The sequence below is a fragment of the Mauremys mutica genome, chromosome 2, assembly GCF_020497125.1.
Source record: "Mauremys mutica isolate MM-2020 ecotype Southern chromosome 2, ASM2049712v1, whole genome shotgun sequence".
NCBI classification, from domain to species: domain Eukaryota; kingdom Metazoa; phylum Chordata; order Testudines; family Geoemydidae; genus Mauremys; species Mauremys mutica.
In genome coordinates, this window is record NC_059073.1 from 191,273,364 (window position 1) to 191,282,420 (window position 9,057).

The window sequence follows — 9,057 nt, forward strand, 5'->3', positions numbered from 1 at the left end:
GTATAAGCTACATCTCTAGGGGCCTTTGCAGGTATAACTATACTGGCAAAAGTTTTTGTAGTGTAGATTAGCCTTGAGGCTTTGATTCAACAAGGCACTTAACTATGTGCCTAACGTTAAACATGTGATTAGTCCCTTTGAAATCCCGTGTACAGCCCAGGAACAGTGGTGGTGGTGGGGGAGCAACTGAGGCTTTAAATCACCTTTATGCTCTCCATATTCTTGAGATATCCAGGAGCTTGTCTGGCTCCTGGTGTAAATAGGCACCTTCAAGTCTGTGTTAATTTACCCTTTTGCTGTAATAGACTCCAACGGGCCATCCACCAGCTGAGAAGAACTGGAGTGTCGCACATTCCAGCCATAGCCTCTCCCTATGTTCAGGAAGAGGGGACAAGCATAGACCCATTCTAGAAGCTGTATATTACATGAGGAATCCCTTATGCAGGGATGTTCCTGGAAGCCATTTCTGCCTGGTTTAAGGCCCCTTAATTAAGCTGCCAGAGGTACAAATGTGACTTACGAAACCTTGAATCAGGCCCAGAAATTATGTATTCTGTATTTATAGGGGAATCTCTTTGGATTGGGCCCTTCGCCTTAAACTTCTGTTACTCCTTAGCTGCTAGTTTTTCAAATCTGTAGCGCTGAAGGCAGTTTTAATTGTACTGGGTGATTTTGATGTACTTGGAATTGAGTAGATATTGATTAAAGAAACCTTGTTTCTGTGGGTGGAATAATTGACTTGAACATATTGAGGCTCTCTAGAAAATAAGGTAAGCCACTCATTACAGAAACTGTCCCACTGCTTTAAGGTATACACAAGTTAGTTAACCATATTTCAGTAACAGTCAGTTCATGTTTCAAAAATCAATGGTTCTTTATTCTCCTTCAGCACAAGTCCTAGTTGGGAAAGGTGCAGTCAGGCCTAAAAAATTGCACTGACACCATTGTTAGAAGAATATTTTGATATTGATCTGTGGAAAAGCTGTCTGTCTTTTGTCAAAGCCCCAAATGGCTGGTTAATATATATATGTGCAAGATTATGTGAAGAAGAAACACCAGGAGATTCAGATAACACAAGGTGAGCAGCAGTATGGTTTATTCCTATACAAAGTGGGTCAGGTAAATGGTGTAATTTGGTGAGACAGAACATCATTACAAGCCAGGCCATCAGCCCAGTGGTAGTGTTATATACTAGCAAACACTTTCCTAGAGCTTTTAGGGAGTCATAAATATAACCCTACACACCAGAGATTATTAAATCCTGCCAGTGAAAAGTTTTTGGTATCTGACCTCTCTTTCTTCCAAATGGAGGTTGAAGAGTTTCAGAGTTAACCCCATTTGGACAAATGGGAACAATTTTTTACCTCTCTTGCAGCTTTGGTTTTACCCCTGTGTGACCATGATGCCTGGAGGGGCCATACTGAGAATGCTTATTCAGGGCAAATGGCAAAGAATAGGGCAGACAAATCCCCAAACTGGTGATTTATTCTGTAATTAGATTTCACCAAGCCAATAACCCAAGCAGCTTCTGTAATACCTTACTGGTTCCCAGAATCCAAAATAGTCTCCTTTAAGCAATCCAGCCTTTGGCTCCCACCCAGACAGCCAAGTCTAACATAGTGAAGGTTAATAAAAACCTTATTCACCATATATAAAGTTCTACCAATCCCAAGAGATCAGACACATACCTGCCAGGTCAATGAATATTTTAGTTTTTACCCAAATACATGCTTAGAGCCAATCCTTATTAACTAAATCTAAGATTTATTAATAAAAAGGAAAAAAAGAGTTGCTATGGTTAAAAGATCAATATACATACAGATTAGAATAAAGTCCCTAGGTAAGTTTCATGGCAGAGATGGTGAAGCTGCTGATTCATAAAAATCCTTCTGGAATCAATTAAAAGGATTATAGTCTAATAGGCAGTCCATGTGCAGAGCATGTTAACATTCTTCCACGAGAATTGCAGTGTTAATTCGGAGTAGACCTGGAGACCTCAGTCTTGTGGTCTTAAACTTTTCCCATCAAAGTTTAAGCAGATCTGAAATAGAAAGGATCAAAACTTCCAAGTTGAAATTTAGCGGATAAGCCTCTTGAGAGCAAATACTTACAGATTATCGATTCTTCATCCAAGGAAGGCCATGTACATTGTTGCTTTGAAACTAATCTGTTTCCTAGACATACACTGGTAACTAGTTGTATTCATTAACATAAGGCAATTAACCATTCAAACAGTTTACAGGTAATTTTACTATGTGGAGTTACGAATTTCAAAGAGAAATGAAGACAATATTAATACAACACAAGTCACAGCTAAATGATAATATTCCCTTTTGACCTCTGAATCAATAGAATACTGTAATGAATCATTAAAGATAGGAACAGAATTTTAGCATCTACAGGCTAATTAGATTGCATTATTAAATTTCTAAGAAGATATAGGTAAACACAGACAAATATAATTAGTATCTACTTTTGATCCTCTAATACTGGCTACATATCAAGGATTCTAGTCTATTTAACATGGCTTTGATAACTATCTACAAGGAATTGGCCTATTTACCATTTCAGTACTCTGCTAATATGTCCTTAAGGATTTCACCCAGAAGGGATAGATCCTATAGGAGTGCGTGTCCTTCCCCCCCGCCATCAGTTTTGGAGGTAGGCCACATCCTCTCACTCTCGGTCCCTAATATGGCCAGGATTATTGGGGAATTAGCAATCTCTAAAGCCATGGCCTTCTAGGGAGGGCCAAGCCACAAGTAATCCGGGGCTCTGGCCTCAGGCAGGGCAGAGCAGTATACAGTCTAAAGGCTCAGGCCTTCAGGCAGGGTGGCACACCAAAAAGTCTCATGTCCTGGTTCTGGCAGATGGAGACAAACGCAGGCCTGTTGGCCTGAGGTGGGGAGGCTGCCACCCCAGGGTGGGCCTGGCAGCAGGGGGTAGTGAGAGCTGGGCCCTCTCTACTCCACCAGGTCTAGCCCAGGGCCCTAACAAGTGGCAGATGGTTCTGCCACTGGGTCAGCGGGGATCCAGTCGAAACATGCTGACCTTGATTCAGGTAACAACACACCTGGACTACTATCCGGTGTCTCTGGACTACTTCCTACAACCCCTACTCCATGGCCATTCTCCGTCTCCCTGGCATATACAGCCAGTGGCAGTTCCAGCAGCTCCCTGGCATCCTGATCAGCTGGCAGCTCTGGCGAGTCCTCAGTGCTGCAGAGGTCCCCTTTAGGCTCCTGTTCCAGCAGTGGGTGGATGATGTCTGTCTCCTTCACCAGCTGCAACCCAAAAGAGTTGCAAGGCCCACCTTTTATACTTCCAGCAAGGCAGGCATGGATCTCCCAGCACCACCCACAAGGGCATGTGGTGGTTCTTCTCCATCAGTCTCAGAGGGAGGCCATGCCTCCTTACTACAAGCCTTATTCTGTTTGTATATTAAATCCTGCTAACCCTGTTAGGCATGGGGTGGCTTTTCTTTCCCAGCTGCAACACAAGTGTTAAGAGACCAGTCGGGTGGCCAAGCAATGACTAAATGATAAGAACCTTATTTTCTTGTCACATATATTCTTTCAGCATTCTGTTATTTAAAGCTGGTAGGTGGGTCATGAAGCTTTTACAGTTATACTACATGAAAAATAAGTTTTGCACCACCTTTAAACACACATTTTGCCTGACATTATTGTTTCACAGGTGGACAAGGTGGGATACTACAAAAAGAAGAGCCCAAAGACAGGGGTGTATGACATATACAGACCAACAGCCTCTCTTTTACTTAATATAAGAGAGATTACAGTGCCACATTGTGAAAGACACCCCCACCCCCCCCGCCGCAAACATATTGTGAATCCACAACACTAAACATAACCAATCATCTGGCTCTACAGGTAATTTGAAAGAACTGAATATTAAAAATCCCATTGGGCACCTCAGTCAGTGGCCTCATGCAGCATCTCAGAAGCTTCTCACTTCTCATTCAAGGTCTGACACATATTATCCCACAGATAGATATGCCAAATATATCTAAGGAAAAACTCTTGCTGGCACTTGATTTATTATTTTATACAATATGTATACAAATAAAAATCAAAATTGGAAAGCTCAATCTCTTCTAGTATTAAAGAGCCTGGTCACAACTCACTGGGATGCGACACCCTTCTAGGACACAAGATAATAAGCATCCTCACACCCCCTCTGATACTATGCTGAATTAGTGTAGCACATGGTATACTGAGCAGCACTATGTCTCCCTGTTTCTTCCTTTACCTGCTCTTCTCTCTACCTTCTCTGTTTGTATTTGTAGTTCAACAGCACAGGAAAATAAGATTCCCCCCTCCTCCCAATTTGATATAATCAATTCATAGGCTGACACTTTATTGAACTCAGTATAAAACTAGCTGTGAGAAGATAGCCTTGTGGTGTACTACACCTCTATGGCACCATATTGGGCATCAATATAGACAGTACAACATTGATCATAAACATGATAATTAACTTTACATACCCCAAACCAAGCTTCTCTGGTGCTTTGCATGAGGTGAAACCCCCAGACTTCTAAATCCAATTTACACTTTGGGAAATGTTCTTCCTGACCAATAGACAAACAGTTAATAGCCAGAGCACCTCAGGAAATTGAGCTGCACTCAACAATCAAGATAACCCACCAAAAAAGCACCCTCTAATACAAATCAAGGGCAAGTACACTGGGCTAGAATGTCGGATTAGATGTCGGATCAGATTTGTATCCCCCTTTCCTTGTAGTTGGGGATGGAGGTTGGCAAGGAGAACCCCCTGTGATTTTTCAGCAGAGTTTCATGTAACCAACAAGATCTGCGTGGATCAAATTCCAGGATTAGGGACTATATATGTGGATTACATACTGTGCTTTTTCTCTGTGATCTTGAAAATTTTTGATGATATTATAAATAAAAGGAGCAGATAGATTCCTTAAAATGTATCATACATTTAATATGATTTACTCCTGCTTCTGTCTTCGACTTAATCAAATCGCTCAAAACCGAGAAAGCTGTAAAATGTTGGATGGGTTGGATTAAGGCTATAAAAAGTCCTCTTTTCAACACTGTACTTTTTCCTTTCTCCTTACTATGAACTTACTGAACCAGATTTTCAAATAGTTGAAAACTTCACTAATAGTTCCGTTTGGCAAAGGAAAAGGCCCAAAGTCAATTGAGCTGATCTCAAAGACTGTAAAGTTAAAGCCAATCTCATTTTTCCTAATGTCAAGGTCTACTATTGGACTTCCTCCCTACAAAATATTTGCTTAGTAGTACAACAATCCTGATAAAATGCTAATTGAGTAAGCTACCCTTGATTCTCTCCATATAGACTTTTCTGGACCTGGCTGACATAAACTGGAGAGGTATCTTTATTGGCAACATTTTGTGGCAAGACTTTCACTTTCCTGGCGAGAAGATCTCTTTAGGGGGTGTCTCCCCATTCACTCCTCTTATCATTGATCATTTCTTAAGAAACAAGGCCCTGATCCTATAGAGACACACACAGATGGATACTCCCAGCCTCATGGGATTTAGTAAGGCTCTATGCTGGTGCAAGGGTCTGCCAGCTCTTTGCAGGTTCAGTGTCTTATTTTTTAAGGCTCTGTTTTTGGTGCTTGTTTCCTTATCACTATGTTTCCTAACTACCAAATAGAGTCTCAGAAAATAAGGCCCCAATCCTGCCAAGAGATTTATGTCATACCCTTGCACTTGCATGGAGTCTCATTGACTTCTCTTTGTACGGTCAACTCCTCAGAGTGCAACTGACTTACTACCAATGCAGAGACCCCTGACCAATACAAAAGTCTTATTTTTACTTGCTGTCACAAAGGGCCGGGTCCAGTGCCCACTGAAATCAATGGAAATACTTCTGTTACCTTCAGTGAGGTTTGATCAGGCCCAAGTGAGCTACTGTTAAGTTGTCATGATAGCCCTGATCCTGTAATGAGCCCCAGTGAAGTCACAGTCAGTGTGGAACTCATTCCAGGACTGGGGCCCACTGGATTGATCCAATTTCTATTTCAGTCAAAGGGAGTCTTCCCATTGACTTCATTGGGCAGTGGCTCAAGCCTCAGGTTTGTAGTCAAGAAGAAAATAGTTTTGCTAAAATCCCATTATGATCTGTTGTTACTTCATGCTTTGCCTAAACATGCAGCCTAACCTAATTCCTGACTCAGAATTTAAAATCATCCTATTACTTTCCATTTCAGATTTCATTTTAACCTTTTACTTACTGGGATCTGTCATTCTGAATGTTGTTTTGATATAATGTAGTTTTAGTCTCAAGTATGTTGGCATGATGCGCCTTGTATACAGGCCTATAGACATGCATATTCTATGCCCTCTTTTCCCTTTCAATATTCCTCAGTTCCAGCAATTACAGCTGTTCATAGCCTTCGGAGAGGAAGAAAAGTGCAGACTCTTGCCTGTTTAGGCTGTCTGGCTTGCTGGGACTATCCCAATGTAGTCAGGGAACTGTGCAGCCTGGAAAAACCCCAGTTAGGAGGGAGAGAGAGGCGCATCTCCATCCAATAGAGGTGATGGCTGAGGAGCTGGAAGCCTAATGCGGGTGCCTTTGAGGGTGCCATGGGATGGGACTCCCTGGTTAACCAGATATACTACTGTGTATCCCAAATAATAGAAAATGCATTAATTTTTTTAAAGGAAATCTTACCAGTCACATTCACTCAATATTTAATTCTTAATGCCACAGCATAATGAAATGTCTATTAGAAAGAAAGAAACAATTGTTAACATTTAATAAAAATGTCCAAAACATTTGAATAGATGTTTATAGAAATAAGTCCAATGGTTTTCATAACCAAGAGATATTTCACCTGGCTAAAAGATGGCTCCACATGTCACTAGAAACAGTCTTGGAGAGCATCTGATTTACCTGTTAGATAATTATTGCTCTGAGCATCACAGTTTCAAGGGAACCTAAACTAAACCTCCAGGTGTTCGGTACAAGTTTAGCTTGATAATGGAATGTCGTTTCACTCTCCTCTCACATTTGGGGAACCGTGGAACAGCAGAGAGACATACTGCTGGGCAGGATGCCAATTCCATTTTACCTGAAAATGTAATTTACCCTCCAATAAGTTATAGCTATTTGCTTATATCTCTCACAAAATACAGGCAAACATCCTAAATTCAAGATTTAAAAAAATATACCAGAAAACAGAATAAAACTGTCACAGCTTGGGTCTCCCACAGCACTCCCTTGTGGTTTGGCCCTGTACTCTCCCAGCCTCAAGTCCTCACTATCTAGTGCAGTGTTTCCCAAACTTGGGACCCTGCTTGTGTAGGGAAACCCCCCGGCGGACCGGGTCGGTTTGTTTACCTGCCGCATCTGCAGGTCCAAGCGATCACGGCTCCCACTGGCCACAGTTGGCAGCTCCAGGCCAATGGGAGCTGCTGGAAGTGGCGGCCAGTATGTCCGTTGGCCCGCGCCACTTCCATCAACTCCCATTGGCCTGGAGCAGCAAACCACGGCCAGTGGGAGCCGCGATCGGCCAGACCTGTGGATGCGGCTGGTACACAAACTGGCCCGGCCCGCCAAGGGCTTTTCCTGCACAAGCGGTGTCCCAAGTTTGGGAAACACTGATCTAGGGGATAGGCAGCACAGGTCCAGCCCTCCAGCTAAGTCTCACAGGAATCTTCCCATCCAAAGCTACTAAAGATCCACAAGAGGGAAAAAGAGAAAACAAACTGACACAAGCCCACAGCAGGCCTCCCTTCCTTCAAGAGGCCTCTGGTAGGCCATAGCCTAGTTTAGCACCCAAAGGCAAGTCTCTAATAATAGTCCCAAAGTAATGGTTCAGTAGCAAGACCTCCTTGTTTCTCAGAAATGACCCCAACAGACAGCAGTCACCCTAGCAGCTCTTGCCTTCAGTCAGTCAGTCAGTTTCAAGGGCCAGAAGACTGAAAATCTATCTTCTTCCCAGTTCTGCTGACATCTAAGCTGGACTGCTCCCTTTTACATCCTCCCTCCATGCCTTACAGACATGGCAAGACCAGGCAATTTAGCCCCAGGACGGTTCATTAACCCTTGGATGGCCCCCACGAGGTTTGTACACCCCACAAAAAGAACCCACCACACATTTAGGCTGTCGGGTTTTTCTCAGTAGATCACAAAGCACTTAAAAAAATGGTCAATATTATTATCCCCATTTTACAGATGGGGCAACTGAGGCTTACAGAGAGGAAATCACTAGCGTGAGGTCACCCATAGTAGACCTCGGACTAGAACTAGGATCTGCTGAGGCCTTCACCAGAGCTTTAACTTCTAGGAAACACTGCACTCTTAATAATTGGAGATGCTCCTAAAGAGATTGTATGGCATCTGCATGGGGCAAGTACAGTTATCAGGGGCTGTTCCCCACCTCTTCTGTTTCAAGGGGCACAGTCAAAATTAATTCATTTCCCTGATTTAAGGATTGTCCCCTGGATTAACTCAATAGTTATCACTGTTGTTTCCTCAGCAAGATACTTAAGCATATGTTTAACTTTAAGTCAATGGGAATATTTACATGTATCAGACATGTGCTTAAGAACATTACTTAAGTGTGGCCAGAATACTATTCCCGGTTACATGGGCTCAGCTCCAATTGAAGCAAATGAAAAAAGTTCCATCTTAGTAGATGAGAACAAAATTTGGTTTTAGGAACGTGTTGTAATCCAAATGAAAACCTGGAGATTTGCTTTTCCATTATTGCTGGTTCATATTGTGTTGATCTTAGAATTCTGTTTTCTGTTGGTTTTAAGATATAAATTCCTGTTTTCTATCATCCAGCTGTTTCTTGTTGAAATACATGTGGAGCTGAATATATTCCAAAAGGCACTCTTAGGCCTGGTCTACACTGGGGGGGGGGGATCAATTTAAGTTACGCAAGTTCAGCTACGTGAATAACTGTGGTGTCTTCACTGTGGTGAGTCGACTGCTGCCACTGCCCCATAGACTCTGTCTGCGCCTCTCACGGCGGTGGAGTACAGGAGTCGATGGGAGAGTGCTCGGGGGTCGGTTTATCATGTCTAG

General features: G+C 42.6%; 1 long non-coding RNA gene across 2 annotated transcripts; it reads right to left on the reverse strand.

The window, feature by feature from the left end:
- Positions 1–1,120: 1,120 nt before the first annotated feature.
- On the reverse strand, positions 1,121–7,420 carry LOC123364709. Of its 2 annotated transcripts, none has more exons than XR_006577239.1 (5): positions 7,363–7,420; positions 6,857–7,093; positions 6,694–6,745; positions 4,508–4,591; positions 1,121–2,041 (listed from the first exon to the last, which is right to left on the reverse strand). It is a non-coding gene; the product is annotated as an uncharacterized LOC123364709 (long non-coding RNA). The 2 variants fall into 2 exon arrangements; XR_006577238.1 differs by lacking the exon at positions 7,363–7,420 and adding an exon at positions 7,194–7,344.
- Positions 7,421–9,057: the final 1,637 nt, after the last annotated feature.